The sequence below is a fragment of the Halyomorpha halys genome, unplaced genomic scaffold (genome assembly GCF_000696795.3).
Source record: "Halyomorpha halys isolate HHAL.00 unplaced genomic scaffold, Hhal_1.1 Scaffold66.1, whole genome shotgun sequence".
Taxonomy (NCBI): Eukaryota; Metazoa; Arthropoda; class Insecta; order Hemiptera; family Pentatomidae; genus Halyomorpha; species Halyomorpha halys.
The window spans coordinates 1,579,988-1,597,512 of NW_027112997.1; the positions used below are offsets into that span (position 1 = coordinate 1,579,988).

Below are 17,525 nucleotides of genomic sequence, written 5' to 3' on the forward strand. Positions count from 1 at the left end.
TATATATATGATATAATAGTATGACCACCTCCAATCTTATTTAAGTGAATTTTATCCGAAAGGAACATTTCTTTGAAATTCTAGCGTGGGGCGTTTAAGTAAAAATACCCCATCTCTTTTCCCAGTCCATCAAATCTATTTCAGTTGTCCCCTTCTGCTCGAAGTGATGTACATTGGTAAAATATTAACCAAAAATCTTACATAAAAAAAACCTACACGAATAAAATGTTCTGCATAAATAAATTGGAATTATGCAATATGCCTATGCCTCGGTAATGCTAAGTATATCAAACACAATGTAAATATAAACTTCTAAATCCTCCAAGAATATGAGCCAAAGAAAACTGCTGATAAGAAGCTTAAAAAACTTACAAAAAAAAAAAAAAAATTTAGTGACCCTACTTTTTTAGTAAAAAGAAGTTTACTGATTAATCTATGTGAATATGGTATTGAAACCAAAATAATTTGAAAAATATCATTTAAAATGTAGAGAATTTTAATTAAAATTATAGTGTGTAGTTTCATATTTTATTATCATAAATCTATAAAACAATGGTACTACTTAATAATTAATTATGTTTATATTAATCACTACTTAACACACTAAATTCATTAGTAGTTTTATTAAGGAAATCTACCTCCACAAGGTTAGGACTATGTTATGAATAATTTCCCGTGCTTCATGTTCTCTATCTTTACTTTATACCAATTATATTGATAATTTTAATTTTTTATTTCTAATTAATATTTTTTTAAAATTTGCATTTTTTATAATCTAAAAAATTGAACAACATTTCTATCATTTCATTTCTAAACATTTTTCATTTCCTATTTTCTTTTATTTTAATATATTCAATTCAATTATTTATTACTTGAAATATTCATTACCAATTTATAAACCATTATATATTAATAATGACATTATTTCTAAACTATTATGTATAAATTTTACTTAGTACTTCAGAATAATAGTGTATAAATTCTTTGCATCTAATTTAAAATTTACTGTATAATTAGTATTTTCAGAAATATGTATTGCTTATAAAATTTTCCTTTTAAAAGAATTCTTCTTTATGTAATATTTCCAAAATTAAAACTCAGTTTACTTTGAAAAACGTTCTATACCAATGATGTTTTCTTCAAGCCCTATTCTACGAAAATAAATATAAATTGATCAGTTTAATATAAAAATGTATTATCTTCTTCATTACATAATCAATATAATATATTTAAAAGGAAAATTGTGGAAGCAATATAGTTATTTCTGAAAATATTTATTATACTGTTAATTTTAAGTCATATTCAAGTACTAAGTAAAATTAATATGTAATGGTTTAGAAATTGTTAATGGATATTTTTAAATATTAAATAATTTAATTGAATATATTCATAGAAATGAATAATAAATGAAAAAGGTTTAGAAATGATATAGAAATGTTCAATTTATTAAACTATAAAAATGCATATATACATTTTTTTCAAAAAATATTAATTTTTTTTTTATATTTATTTATTGCTATTTCCAACTGTACATTATAATACATTTAGTAAATCTGATCTAAGTTAAATTGCAGTGTTACAGGCGTGTAGAGAAACTACCCACTGGTAGCACTCTAAAATATTAATTAGAAATAAAAAATAAAAATCATTCATAGCATAGCCTTGTGAATGTAGGTTAATAAAACTGTGAAAATAAAACAGCTAGTATGTTAAATATTTTAAGCTAACAGATTAAAAATTATAATTAAAAATAAAAATAAAGAAATTTTAAAGTCTCCAAATCTAAATAAATAAAAAGATCATAAGAAGTTATGTTTTAAATCAATGCTAATTACTTTTAAACTCATATAGCAACTGCTATCAAATAGAAAATTTAACTGTTTTTTTTTTAGGATAGATGATTAAAAAATGAATATACACCAAATATTTTTTTTATCAAACTGTATAACGAAAAAATAATTAATAACCAGTTCTCTATTTTAATATTTAATTTGATACAGAAAAAGGAAAAAGTGGGGGGCTGCTGACCAAGAGAAACCCACATAAAAATTTATAACTGTCTAGACGCCTACTTTTTATACTAAAAAGATGAGCTTTCAAATCAAAGAATTGTCATACTCTAATCACCTGATACAAGATTAATGTAAGATAATAATAATATATATTCAAATATGTATCAATTTTAGCTTTATTATTATAATTATTTAACTTTATTATTAATAAAAAAGGCTCGTAAAATATTCCATAAACTAATTAAAAATATACAAATGGAACATACTGTGTTCTGTACTTCATAAGGAAGTATTGTCTCTTACAACAGTTATGTAAGCTAGTTTAGCAACGATCTACGTTCGACCATTGGGTTTTCCTCTCTTGAAAGGTCAGGTACCCACTTTACAGAGCTGGGTCTCCCCTACCACAGAGTCAATTTACAATTAATAGCCGATAAAACAAAAGAAATATAGCTAATTAAAGCTAAATTCGAAGCTGAATGCGAGAATTGAAAGTTATTTACTATATCACCACCCTATTTTTCGTGTAAAATCCATTTTTAGGGGTGATCCTTCACATATGCTCGTCCGTAACGTTTCACTATAATGAAATATAATTCTATCAAACTACAAAAAAATCTAATTACAATAAAGGAAATTTATAATTATCTTTAAATTCAAACTTGTTTTTAATCTTCTAAAAATTCATGTTAACAAACAACGTTCATAGCATTCTGAATTTTTGTAACTATAGAGATTAACAATAAAAAAAAATAAATAAATCAGTAATGCATAAAGAAGTAGTATATAGTAAACTCAATAATCCCACATTAATTTTAAGATTGTATTAATTATATCAGTATTACTACCAAGTATATTTTTTTAACATTCAATTATTTTATTTTTAATTTTATTCTTTTATTAGCTAGCGCAGGGCATTGCGACCATTCGTCGGGAAGGGAAAAAATATAAAATTTGACTAAATTTCCCAACTGCATTTACATATTTTAGTTTTATTAACCATATAACGAAATATATTTAAGAAATGTATATCTTCTAAAAACGATTTATTGATTAAAATCACTCCATGATAACGAGTTAAAAAAAAAGCCCTACAATTTTTAAAAGACGTATTTCACCTAAATAATTATGAAATAATCAGAAGATGATAACTGAAGTGCATAACAATTATAAAACATTTTAATTTGGCCAATTATTTCAGATTTGAACTTTTCACTTATGTAATTTTTGACATTTGACAATATTTTTTTTCAAACTGACAAAATATTATTTGGTAAAATCCCATTTTTCTTTTTAACTGCAGAGGTATATGAATTGTTTTTAAATTTCAGTGAAATGTCATACTACCATTTTTGCAGTTTCAAATAGGTTCTCAAATCTTTGATTTGCTAACTCAAATTTAAATTTTTTTGGAAATTGATACTCTTCTGCCACCCCCCCCCCATGACCCTTTAGATATTTGTCAATACGTTACGCAAGTAAAACGAAAATGATGCATAATCATAAATTTAAATATATTGACATACCACAAAACTGGAATTAAAGATACATAATTAAGAAAATAAAATACTAGTCTTATTTACTTTTAAAAAAATATTAAATAAAAATTAACATTATTTTCAATTGAAAGCTCTGTTTTTCACATATATTTACTAATTACTTAGCAATTTTCTTTCATTTGAGGCCTACTATTGATTGTGTACACGTATGTGTGTATGTACATATATAAACATTTATTATATATAATTTATAAATATGTACATAACTACACAAAACAAGTACTACATGTAAATTTAAAATCGGCAAAGAATTAATTTAACAATTAAAAAATATATATGCTGACATAGTTTAATAAATTAAGATATAATTTTATTTATTTACATATAAAAAAAAAAATGATCCTCAGAAATTAATGTCATAACATCATTACGTTTAAACAATGACCTAATTTCTCAATCCTAAAATTGTCAGTAACGGGTACATTGTTTTAATCGTATTCTTATTTTACTATTGAACACCATACGGAAAAAAAATTGAATTAAGTTTTATATTAATTTAAATTTGGTATCCCGTTTGCTTGACTAAGAAGTTATCAGCAATACAGGCAATTGTTAGTCATTGAAAATAACAACACAATTAGATTTTAAAAGAATTACAAAACATTCTGGGAGAAATATTAAGAAAAACAGAGGTAGAGGTAAATTTACCTTATAATAAAATAAAACTAAGAAGATTAAAAGAAGCAAGTTCACAAATAAGAAGTTACTTGTATCTAATCTACTAACTTGTCGAAGGAATACTTTGTAGTAGTTTAATATCAAATGAACAGTCAACCATCATCAGTCAATTTTATTAATAGACATATTTTGATACCAGAGTAAATTTTCTTTTTTTTTAAAAAATAAACATATTAATTTAGTGTGATGAAAAATTACTCTCAAAATATTCAAAACATTGACATTAAAAAACTATATAAATGTTCTTAAAATGAAAGCTGAAATTACTAATTATAACAATAATGTAGTACACTATTTTATATTATGATTAAAACTAGTCAGTAATTAAAAATTATTATAAGCTTTAATAATACTATGGCATACTTTGTTTTTTATTTCCAAAGATGATCTATGTGTTACATATTGATCATGACACTGTTTAAACAAAAGGATCGGATGCTTTAATTTTGAGCGTCCATTAACCCTAATTTGTTTATTTATAAATAGAATTATGCTAATATTATCAAACAACTAAAAAAAAGTAAAGTAAAAACTATAAACAATAAAAATTAAGAACAATTTTACTAATTTATATCTTTCATGAATCTAACGAATCTACAAAATATCACATATGATAGGGTCGTTTTACTTAATTGTAATGCTGTTGGATTAACATAAGACTAAAAAATCGAAATAGTTCTTATTAATTTCATATTTAAGAATTGATACACAAATAGATAAACGTGTAAAAATAAATAAATGCACAGAGTAGCTGATTAATGTTTATAGTATCTTTTTATGTCATATCATTGATAAAACAAAAAACATTAATCAAAATTTAATTGCTTTAGAATAAGTTACATGGTCATTTGTAGATACTGTTGAAGTTTATTACATACATGTGTTGTGAGTATGTGCCAGAATTATAGATTGCATGATACATAAACAAAACCAACTGAATCTGTCTATCAACTCCTTTAATTGACTCAATGGCTTTGACCTTAAAAACATTACAAAGCGGCCATAGTGGTTTACAATCCTAACTCTGAAGCGACATTAAAAACATTATCACACATAAATAAAATTTTCTAACAATATATACATAATGTTAACGCTATTTGTTATTAAAGTGTGACAAAATGTGCACAATACTTTCAGACGTCACCAATGAGCAAGTATGATTCAGTCCCACCAATAATAGATTTACCAACTAACAGTTTCTAATATATTTTTAAAAGCGAACGTTTTAGAAGCTGATTGTTAATAAAAATGAGTTTAAGGAGGAGACAATTGTTTGAAATAAAATACATTTTAGCGGGAAAAGTAAATAAACAAACTATTGATGAGTAATTAAAAACATAATATTAATAGCATTTTTCAGTTTGTTCATAATTAAAATTTAAGACACCAGACAAGTATTTTGTAATTGTAAATCTTATTGTTTCACCTGATCTTTTACTTGAAGTTTGCGTCATCGCAACAAGTTAAAAACACTAAATAAACTCCTGTTTTCTATTATAAATAAGTGGAAAAATAACGACATGAGAAGCGGTGGGAAAATTTAGTCTTAATCAAGAATATATTAATGACCTTAAACACAATTTTATTTACACAACAATTATGTCAGCTCTCTGGCATTCCATCATCTTTTTTTCTATTGTGACCTTCGTTATAATCACTGGTAGATAAGACTCAAGTTTTATCTAAAATGTATTAATGTTGTCTAATAATTATTACCTTGTATAGTTTTATCCAAAATCAGAAGTTCCTCCTGTAGGTTGGGAAGCCGGAAGCGATGACAGTCTATAGTGTTGATATTCACTAGTTAATTTCTTAATAAAAAATCGATTTATTTAAATAATAAAAAAAATAAAATAACGGAACTGAACTTAAAGAGAGGAAGAGATCGACATGCCGATGACAGACGAACGAACTGACGAACTGAGAAGCAACCTGACGCCAGGACGTCGGAGCGCACACTGAGGATGAAGTCGGCACGCCACAGCCTTCTCTATCACTCCCAGCCCTAGCTACCTGCGCCATTATTATCCCCTCTCCCCACGTCTCTTCCCTCTTTTATTACACTACCATCTCACAATAATTAATTATCATATTTTATTACAATTAATAAGGTGACTTTAAAATCCTCTGAATAGTACGTGACGAGTTCATTTTGAAATTTCTAGACGCATTCATAAAGATTTTGACCCAAAATAACTTACAATTGCTTCTTGATCCCAGATAAAATAAAAAATAAAATTAACTCAACCTAAATTAATTAATAAAAATTTAGGATTCCGAATTTACATAAAAAAATTTATTACAATTTTTTTTTCTAAAACTATTATTATACAAATATTTTTATGTACAGTCGTAAATTTCAAAAATTAACAGAAAAACAGACGTAGTTAGTGTTTTATACAAATTATTATTATTATTTTTTTTTTTTTAATGCTTTATAAAGTTATGAATGTGGTAAAAGTGATTTATTTTATTTTAAAACAATTTTTTTTTATTTTACAGCTATTTAATTCATTTATACGCCTATATTTATTTAAATATGCGTATATTATTATTATCCGTTTTAGGTTTTACTTATATTATTTATTTTAATTTAATTTTTATTAATTTTACTTTTCTTTTTTCATGTAATATGTATTTTTTGATTGAGTGCTTATAGCCTGAATATTACTGTTCTTGAGTGTAGCAGAATTTATAATTTCAATTTAAAAAAAAAAAAAATGATTTTGCAATAAAAAATCCCATAAATGCTGATACTTCACAAACAAATGCTAATTCTTCCTCAAAAATTTTACTAAAATTTATAAAGGCAAAGGTAATAATATTTTTTCTTTTTAAATTCATTTCATTTGTAATTGTTTTATCATTAGAAATCCCGAAAGGAAACACAAGCACTGAAAAGATAAAATAAAACCATACTTAAATTGAATTAACAAAAATCAGATTTCGGATTTATATAAAATAATTTAACTATCGTTTTATTTTATAACAATACTATTATAATATATAGAAATAAAAGTTATACCAGCGATTCTAAAACTTAAACTTAGAATTTAAAATAAAAGTTTTACAAAATATAATTATTTAGAAGAATATTACATGTAATGTAATCGTTAAATTTGAATTAATGTGCTTCGCTTCAACTGGTTTTTCTGTTAGGCTTTGCTTTGGCCGCTTCAACTATCATGTCATTTGCGACCTAAAATTTTTTTCGAGATTTTGTGTTGGTGGTGTTGAAAAAGCCGATTCACACTCAAGATTGCTGCAAATGGAATCAGGATTCTTAAAACCATCATTACAAAATCATGATAGGACTGTACCACTTATAATATTCGTTTATTTTTCGCGGTTCTAACAAAACCTCTGAGTAATATAATTTTTTTTTTTTTTGGATTTCGTCATTTCAAAATCCACAAAGCCATTCAATATTCATATTTCACAAATTAAATATGATACTGAAGAACAAATATAGCAGTAGTAATCAACAAAAATTCAATTATGATAGACTATTTTTGTATTTTCCGAAAATAGTTTTATTGAATATAGTTCATATAAATAAAGGTACATTATACTTTGTAATTATTATAATTGTTTGATTTTGTGATATAAAACCCACGAATTCTCACTGCTTGCAATATGAAAAGTAGAAGAAAAAATAATTGAAAAACTTCACGTCAAACCATACAATATACATTTCGAATTTATTAAATTCTAAATTCTAATATTATTAAAATATTTTATATGAATCATTCATACCATTGCATATAAAATATATGACATAGTACGTTTCTTAATATTATTGTTTTAATAATTTTGTGAAAACATTACTGGTTAAACAAAAACAATAAAAGGTATTAATTAAACTAATATGACTTTTAAAATCATTCTTTATCTATATTTACATTGTAAATCATACTCTCTTACGTACTTCTCTCAACAACGCCACACTGTAGTTTCCGAATGTCACCGTTGTTTTGTTTTTTTTAATGTTAATGATATAAATTTTTGTAGTTCTTAAAAATTGGCCATTAAAACAAATTAATTAAGTAGAATACACAGTACAAAAACAATTTAAAGTAATGTTTCAATTAATTTTTAATAATTAGTTAAGGAAATTCCTATTAAAAAAAACTGTTTTTTCTTCTCTGTAAGGCCTGAATATGCTAAACTTTGCCTAATATGGTTGTTTTAATATCGGCCGATCCTCAAAAACCACAAATAAATATATAAATTGATTACTAAATTTATTTACAATTAGAACGTACGTGACTTGTATGATATGCACTTAAACATAAACACCCTGTGTCATCAGTTGTTACCTAATCCATACATAGGGCTCCCCCAATCTCTCCCCTAAGTAATGTAATGCTTGATCAAGTATGTATAACTTAACGGCTCGGAAGTTTTGCTGGGGGTTGTTACCACATCTGAATGGGGAGTCAATATGACCTTGCTTCCAGTTGTGTATCGGAATTAAGGAGAAAAAAAATTATTTCAATGAGAATAAGCTATTTGAATTATGAAATCATTAAATGAAGAAAAAATCAATTTTATTTTTATGATAAACAACTTTTTATGGTTGTTCGTATTAAAAAAAATAATAACAATTGGTAATTATACATTAATTTATAATAACAATAATCTAAATAGATTAAGAAGAATCTGGAACGTCATTTTCAAAACCACATTCTATATATTAATAAAATTTTATTACTTAGACGTAATGATTTTTTTAATCACGTTTCGGCTCATTTACCATTAGCAAACTCAATACTAAAAATAATTTTTATCCAAGTTAAGTCTCAAAAGACTTTATTATATATGCCCAGGTCATTAATTTCAGTCAAATCACCTTATTTCGTCACTTTTCCATTAAATTTTAAAACTTTTAATTACAGACTCACTTAAAAATGAAGTGATAATAGTGTTAATTATCCATACTATATAATTAATAATAGGAGTATTTACGAATTATTATAATATTTATTTTCTCCGCTTTCATTTTTGAAATCAATTGGTCACTTCAAGTTCTTGGTAAAAACGGTTGATTCCTTTGAATATCCTATACATTTACTAAGAAACCTTTCACTATCGCATATTTAATTAAATAATTTTTTTAACATTATTTAAACGTAAAGAATAAATAAATATGCAATCCATTTTTAAATATTTATATCCAACCGGGAGATCTCAAGTCTAAGTGAAATTTGGAAATGAAAACCAATATAGCCAACTTCAGACATCAGTTTTCAGATGTAAATGGATATTAATGTATTTCAAATGTTATTATGTTTTAGGTTTAATTTTGTTTCATTTTGTGTATATCTTTTGTCTCTATATCTTACTTTGTTATCATTTAATTCATATTTCTGTAAATATGGTCTGAATACCCTCACTGTCCCTTATTACCATTGTCTGTAGTATTACACTATTAATAAAAATAAAATTTTAGATACAATTTTATTTCTATTATTACTTTCACTTACATAAATATGGAATATATAGTAAGAGAAACTATTTCGAGTTTTCAATGGAAATACAGGTGTCTTGAGGTCCCCAGAGTCCAAAAAACAAGTTAAAACTAAGTCATAAGAAACTGAATTTACATATTTGAGATGGTTGGGATCAGGTAGAAACTTATTCGATAAAATCGACAGACCGGAGATACCACTATATAGAATCGTTTTTGTTGAAAATGACTCAAAACGATTTAAATGAATGCGATATGTCAGTGTGCAATTAAAAGGCTTTTAATATCAGCCTGGACTTATCCTAATTGAAATAGTTTGACTTAAATGCCGAATTTTCAAAATGTCTCGCACTAAAGTATCGTTAGTTTTGTATGTTTGAAATAATTAAATATTTAAAATTCTTGCTAATATTGAAAAATGGATAAATATAAAACATAAAAGGATGTGAAAATTAACTTACTGAGATAGGAGGAAAAATCATTTTCAGGTTGAAAATACATTTTTGAAAATAAGAGAAGTAATACAGACGAATTATATATCATTGGACAGCCAGATATTTTAGAAATGAAAATATAAAACGTAAAAAATTAATTCTTTTGAATTGAGAAATGTTAGTCACAACATTTTTCTAAAAACTGTTAGTCAATGTAAAATTTGAGTTAATTAATTTGTCAATTGATAGCCTCATTTGGACAATTAATAGGACAAAGTTTTCCTTAGGTGAATAATTTTGAAACACCTGTTTTGAAACGAGTGAGGATTAATTTCAATTTCAAAGTTGATCATGAACGCACATTTTTATTTAGTTGATTAATTTGACGAATTTTAAACGTAAATTATTCTATTTACTTCTTTCAGAACCCTACTTTAAACACTGAAATAAAAACTTTTATGTATATGAGTCATTTCGAAATTGAACTATACATGGCCTTTGATTCAGGATGATCAACAGTGGAATGAATCATATTTGCTAATAGATCACATGTTCCAATATTATGTTAGGAAACATGATCGGATAGAACAGGGCAAGCAAATACATCAAACCCACAGGCCAAAGCTTATTAATCAGAAGCAAACATAATTGTAGCAACATGCTACCATAACATGATACGACAGGAGCACCATGCGCTACACGGCAGTCTTAGAAATATATTTAGCGTTAAACAAATAACGCTTTGCAGACTGTAATATTTTATAATAGAGTATAACAGTTTAGGGATTGTAATATAATATAAAAATGATGATCGAAGCCTTCTTTATTGATCTACTTTGAATTTCAAGTGTTCGTAGTAGAGAGGGTATATAGTATGACAGTATGAAAAACTTTTTAGGGTGAAAATAATTTTTGCAAAGACAAGATTTGAGTTTTTTGATAAAATAAATGTCTAGAAAAATCTCAGCGTGAAAAATGTGATTTTTTGGCAGCCATTTTGATTTTTTTTTTTAATTATAAGACAAAAATATAATGCTAAAATAGATTATGTTATTGGTTTTAAAAAATAAAAAAAACAAAATGGTGGTCTGAAAACTGAAAAATATATTTTTCGGTCCTGTTTTACTGAGAGTTCATTATCTTTAAAGCTACTTACCGCATGGTACAAATTTCATACTAGGACAAATTTTCTGAAATTCGAGTCCTCGTAGAACTATTCTTTTCAAAACTAAGTTTTTAAAATAAAAACGCGAAATTTTGTAAATTTATTTTGACAAATATTACGAAACGTCTTGAAATAAGATAGCTATTAGCAACTTTAAATTTGAGTACTTATAGACGTCTGTGCATCAAATAGTTCCTGACATACAGTTTATTGAAACCCAGAGATTTTTTTTTTCAAGTAACAAGATATATAACAATTTGTAAATTTATTTTGCCATATATCCTGAACGATTTTATGGTACATTTACCTAATTTCTCTTTTAGGGTTAATAGACATCTGTGCGTCTAATAGTTTCTCAATTTTTTTTTCCACATAGAAGAAAATCAGCACTTTGTAAATTTATTTTTTGCAAATATTTCAGGAACTACAAAATTTAAATTATTAGCTTGAAATTTTCTGTATCTTGATACCACACGCACTGGTGCGGTGCCTGCATGATGCAACTTTCTTAAAATAAAAATAAATCGTTACTCGTTTCAAAACACATATTTCTATAATATTCACAGTGGCAATTTTTATAGTTTTCAGAGAAGTGCTTTTGACAATATTTCTAGTAGGAAATTTTATTATTCATCTTTTGAAAAGTATGATAAGTATATAAAAATATGACAATTGAGAAAAATTTACTTGACCAATTATTCAATGAAAAATTATTATAAATAAATGAATTTGGTACGGGTGCGGTCAAATTAAACTCAAATAGTAATATTTGGATAACTTAAATAATAAATATTAAATAATTTGAATTTGACCGCACCCGGACCAAATTCCATTTATTGATACACACTGTCAGTCAGCAAGGGCTCACACATAAATAGTAAAAAATTATTATAAAATTAATATAAAAAAAAAACTAAGAATGACTTCCATGGAGCTAGTAGTCCTGTCGACTTAAAGGCTAAAATATAGGTCAAGTTAAAAAAAAAACTAGCTATACGAAAAAAAATAGTGACAAATAAAACAGATAAATAAAAAAAAACGATCAAAAGTTTTTAGTACTTTTAATTTTTTATTTAAAAAAATAAACATTGCTCTTATTGCTAATAGTAATAAACAATGAGTAAATATATAATATGAAAGAATTTGACAATTACTGTTTTTACATGATACTTATTACGATAGTCAGTATTTACTATTACTTGTATGAAAAATATAGTAAGAGGATGGCCATCCATAATAAAAAATCAATAGCTTATTGAAATTTACCAGGATTAATTTTATCTCAAGGTGGTAAGTGAAAGTTGTTTGATGCGAGAACCAGATTTTTAACTTTAAATTCCACTTATTTCTTGATAAACCTTCCAGGCGTTTTAGTACAAGAGCCCAAGAGGAGAAAAAATGCAGTTATTTCACCCCAATTTTTGATTACTTAATTGAAAACTAGCTATAATCACGTAACGTCACTTAGTTCCTGAGATTTGTATTTCTCAAAATAAATTAACGGCTGATTTTTCAGTACGTTCCATACATTTTTATGAAATGTTGCTTTTTAAATAGCTGTTGTTGGTAGTTCTAAATATATAGAGCTCCGAATGAAAAATTTATATTTTTTTAAGGTTTTGAAACAGCCGCCATTTTTAATTCCCCCTACCTATACTTGGCAGACGCATCAATTTTGACTAGTACACATAGTTTTCATTAAAGTAATCAAAAATTGGGGTGAGATAACTGCCTTTTTTTCTTCCCGGCTCTTGTACAATTTGACAAGAAGATAGTCTCGTGACCTTTTTAAATAAAACTGTGTAGGAAAAACTGATGCTAGGAATGGGTAGTTTAAACATTAATGTGTTGTTATAACCATCATATAACGCCTTCAAAACTATAGCATTTGTTGTACGTTCTTATAAATATGTTTCAAATTTAAATTTCTTTGCATTACTCATAATTAATGTAGATAAAATAAGTTAATTAAAGTAAAAGATAGTTGAATATTCCCTTAATAAATTAGGGTGTCCCGCAAGGATTCCGTGCCACGCTATATATGACCTCGAGCCTATGTTTGTAAACATGCAGGTATATCTATTATCTGTTTATGGCATTGATTTCAGTCTCTCACAGCTCTTTCAAAATACGTTTTTTTAACGACAAAGTCTCTTTTAAAATCTTTTTCTACGCAGTTCAATTTGAATAGCCAAAAGAAGCATTGCTTTAAGAAGGTACAAATGATGCTGCGGGCGAGATTTGCACCGTTTAGTGGGAGAAACTTCCGCAATTGTTTAACAAATTTAGAGCTGGCAGTTTTGATTTGAGAGAACAAAGCGGGCGCCCAGAAAGGTCGGATACGGACTTCATCAAGAGCATGGTCGCTGCGATATAAGGGGTATTCACGATGTGTTAAATGTAGTTTTTTTACCATTTTTCCACCACCACAGTCATAAGTATAGGATTGTGAGCAGCCCTATTTAAAGTCATGTTAAACGCATAAGAGTTCCTGGCGGATTCTCTAAGAAACTTGTTTTACAACCTTTGCTTTCAAAACTTCATGTTATTGTTTAATTCTAAGTTTTGATTGAAGTAATTTATTACAACTTGCCTAAATTGAGTGAAAAGCAGAAGTTATGTAAAAGTTTGGCTACTGAGTGCCTTGTTGATCTTCTAATTTGTGAGGAAGAGAATCAAGATGAGCTAATTGACAACTGTCCTTACATTACTATTATTGTCCTCCATTGTTTTATTAGTAATAAAAACATCAAAAATTATACTAACACAATAAAAAAACAAACTACGAGCAAGTTACAAGCAAACTACAACAAACAAAATAGTGTGGAGCTCATCTAGTCTGTTTCGTGACGTCATTCTCCAATTAACATGAGTTTTTCCATTTAACACGCTTTAACATGTTAAACTAAAGATTATGAATACCTCTAAAGTGTGCGCGAGATAGTTGATGCTACTAACATTCTCAAGACAACAGTATATACTAATTTAATCAAGACAGGATATGGGAATCGGTATTAAGTTTGCTCGCATGTTGCGTTGGTCGAAGACTGGGACAGAAACGTTTATGCAGGGTCTACAAATTTGCCACTTGTCGCAAAACCAAGACTTGTAGAAATGGAAATGGAAATGCTCCTTGTAAACAAAGGAGTAACCAATGTCGGTTTCCAAATGATTGTCATGTTCTTTTGACTTTTGCCGGCTATAACATTCGATTTTCATAATAAAAAGGAATAAAATAAAGTCAGGTGAACTTGGACCAGCCAAGCCAAATAACCCACCCACACGCTTGCGCATGCGCGAATTGACCATGGTTTGGCAAACGTGTAGAGGCACCTTCACAGTTTGATTGAAAAGTTCTACCTGATCCTCTATACTCAGAATCCGAAAGCGAATAAAGGCACTGAATATTTTGCAAGCAAGTTTCAACAATTGTGGAAAGAGAGCATTATGATGTTTCCCAAAAGATGGAAGAAGGTAATAAAACAGAGAGATTCATATATAACACAGTAAATCAACCTTAAACAACAAATACCATCTATCGATTTCGCATATATAAAAAGGAAGAAACGTATGGGACACCCTAATATAAATGTATTATTGTAAGTTTTGACCAATCAGCTCATCAGTTAGCATGTAAAAAGAATATTAATTGCTTTTGAAGTTACTTTTATATTTTACTTTGTAGTTATAAATACATGATGGCAAGAAGACAAAATAATGGTTTCCTTATGGCCAAACGATATCGATACAGGTAACATGATCATTATAACGCTTCAATGTTTTTTCCACTCGGTGAAATGTCCAGCCCCCACATTAAAGAAGAGAGTTGGATCATAAAAGCAATACTGGGCCCAATTTTCGACCAACTGAACAGCAATAATATGAATGTAATGCAACCAAGTGAAAATATTTTATTCACAATATATGATAAAATACATTTAAAAAAGTCTTATAGTACAACTCCCTGTTTATAAACGTAAGTAGATGATAAGTAGTATCATAATGGAGGCCCGAATTTTTATGTAATCGCATATTTCGTTTCCGTGTTTGTTTTTTTTTAAACACCGCACGAATCAGTATGCAATTAACCTAGTTTTATTTTGCATATCTGGAAAATTTCAGTTAAGTAGAAAATAAATTAAATCGTAACAATGAAGACAAAATTCCAGATTACAATCATTCAGTTAGTAATAAAAAAATGTAACAAGTGCTACCGTCAATAATTCACTTCGAAAATAGTTATGGAATTTTTCATAATTCGAAATTCCGTTTCTCCTTCCTACCAACAACAAGGAACAAAATTTTATAAATTTAAGAGCATATAAAAATCATCCTTGTCGATATAGAAAGATCATTTTCTAATTATACAAATATTTAAACGATAAAAAAATCTAGTTCACACCATGCAAAACGTGCTGACTGATTCATCTGTGTTTTATTTATTATGTCAATTTGGTTAATTAGTTTTTAAATGTAGTCATTGTTAATTTTCTTGTATTAATAATTTAAATATTAATTACTTTCATATTTAAAATATTATCTCACATTATGTTTCTAATTTATTTGTATATTTTATATTTCTGGTTATTTTTTAAAATTATTTTTCTGTTAATCTGAGTTTGATTCATTTATTGTTTTATCACTGTTAATAAGTTATAATTTTTAAATCCAATTATTGTTGTTTTACTTTTCTGTTGCCAATTGTAAATTTTAAATATTTTGATATTTTAGTTTAGAAAGCTTGTACCATGCTCATACATGTTTAGTTTACTATCTGTTAATCATTTATATATTAATTTAGTTTATGAAAAATATAAAATTAATTAAAATCAAATATGAAAATTAAATTAAAAAAAAAAAAATATTGAGTTTATGAAACAAAAATTTCGAAATAATTTTGGTTTGATATTTATCCTTTCTCGTATTTATTTTTTTACTAAGAACGTTTTGTATGAATATTAGTATATTTTAGCTATTACAGTATTTTTGAAGATTTTTAGCTGCATTTTTATGTAGTTTTTTTTTAACTGCATATTTTAGGTTTTCGTTACATAATGTATGGCATATTCTGTTTTTTTTTACTGCATCAAAATCCGAGCCTTGATCATAATTGGTAAAACATGATAGTTACGAAGAAAATACTAACGAGCATTGAAGATTTTATATGGTAAGGATTGGACTCGAAAGGAATTTATTATTATACCAATCCGACCCCCCTCACCCCCACGGTCGATAATCAGTCGATATTTTCGTTATTTACAGTATGATTACATAACGTGAAAACAAGTAAATTCAAGTACTTCAAAAAGAAAATATTTGTCAAATATGATTTGTTTTTTGTTAACTATTTGTATTATAAAACATTTTTTTAAACATATATTTACGAAAAAAAAACTTAAAATTTCCAACAATTAATTTATATACATCTCATTATTAAATTAAAAATTATAAAAAAATCTTGTATCATTATAATTCAAATATTATTATGATCTATTTTTATAAAAACATAATATCATCACATTAAAATTATGGTAACATTACATTACTATAAATGTAGTAATGTGATGATACCATAATTAAGTAACACTTTTTATAAATAATTCTATCATTTGACTAAATTATTTTGTTATTATTTAATCAGTTTTTATGATATCGATTAATATTTTTATTCATAGATATTATATTTGTATTTTTTTTTTTATTTTGTTAGTTTTAATTTTTATCATTTATAATTTTTTTTCCTTTGTCTATATTCTGTATATATATTATAGATGGATTAATATTATTCCATAAAAAAATTAATTAATTAATAGACTGATCATGGGATAAAAAAAATTACTTAATCAAATCATAAATTATTGTCAGCATTTGACATGCTACATATAATTAATTCAGCTGTAAATAGGCATCACTTTTTTTTTTTTTATAATCTAACATTTGATATACAAACATTATTCTATGACTTTTTTTAAAAGCAACATACCTCAGCAGTATTCGGTCCTTCTATTTACAATCCCTTAATTGCACTGTGACCTGTCTACTGTTGCAATCTTTAACTGAAGGGCTTTAAAGTAATGCTTTTAAAGTAAATATTGTTAAATCAGCATCTCCAAGAGCAACTGATTATTAAATGTTTATTTTATTGATTAGATCTACATAATGTTAGTCGATTCTTTTAACGCCTTTTTTAATTTTTTTATATATATA

General features: G+C 26.4%; 1 protein-coding gene across 9 annotated transcripts in view; it reads right to left on the minus strand.

Annotated features, from left to right (window-relative positions):
• Positions 1 to 17,525, minus strand: part of scalloped (TEA domain transcription factor 1 homolog scalloped) — a 688,296-nt gene that overhangs the window by 420,191 nt on the left and 250,580 nt on the right. For 5 of the 9 annotated variants that reach the window (XM_067050642.1, XM_067050643.1, XM_067050637.1 and 2 more), the window contains exon 1: positions 5,966 to 6,237. The exons of 3 other annotated variants lie outside the window; for them this stretch is intronic. The gene's annotated coding sequence lies outside the window, so the exon portion shown is untranslated. Of the gene's footprint in view, positions 1 to 5,965; positions 6,239 to 17,525 lie in introns of those variants that run through there. One more of the 9 variants, XM_067050645.1, reaches the window with a different exon arrangement.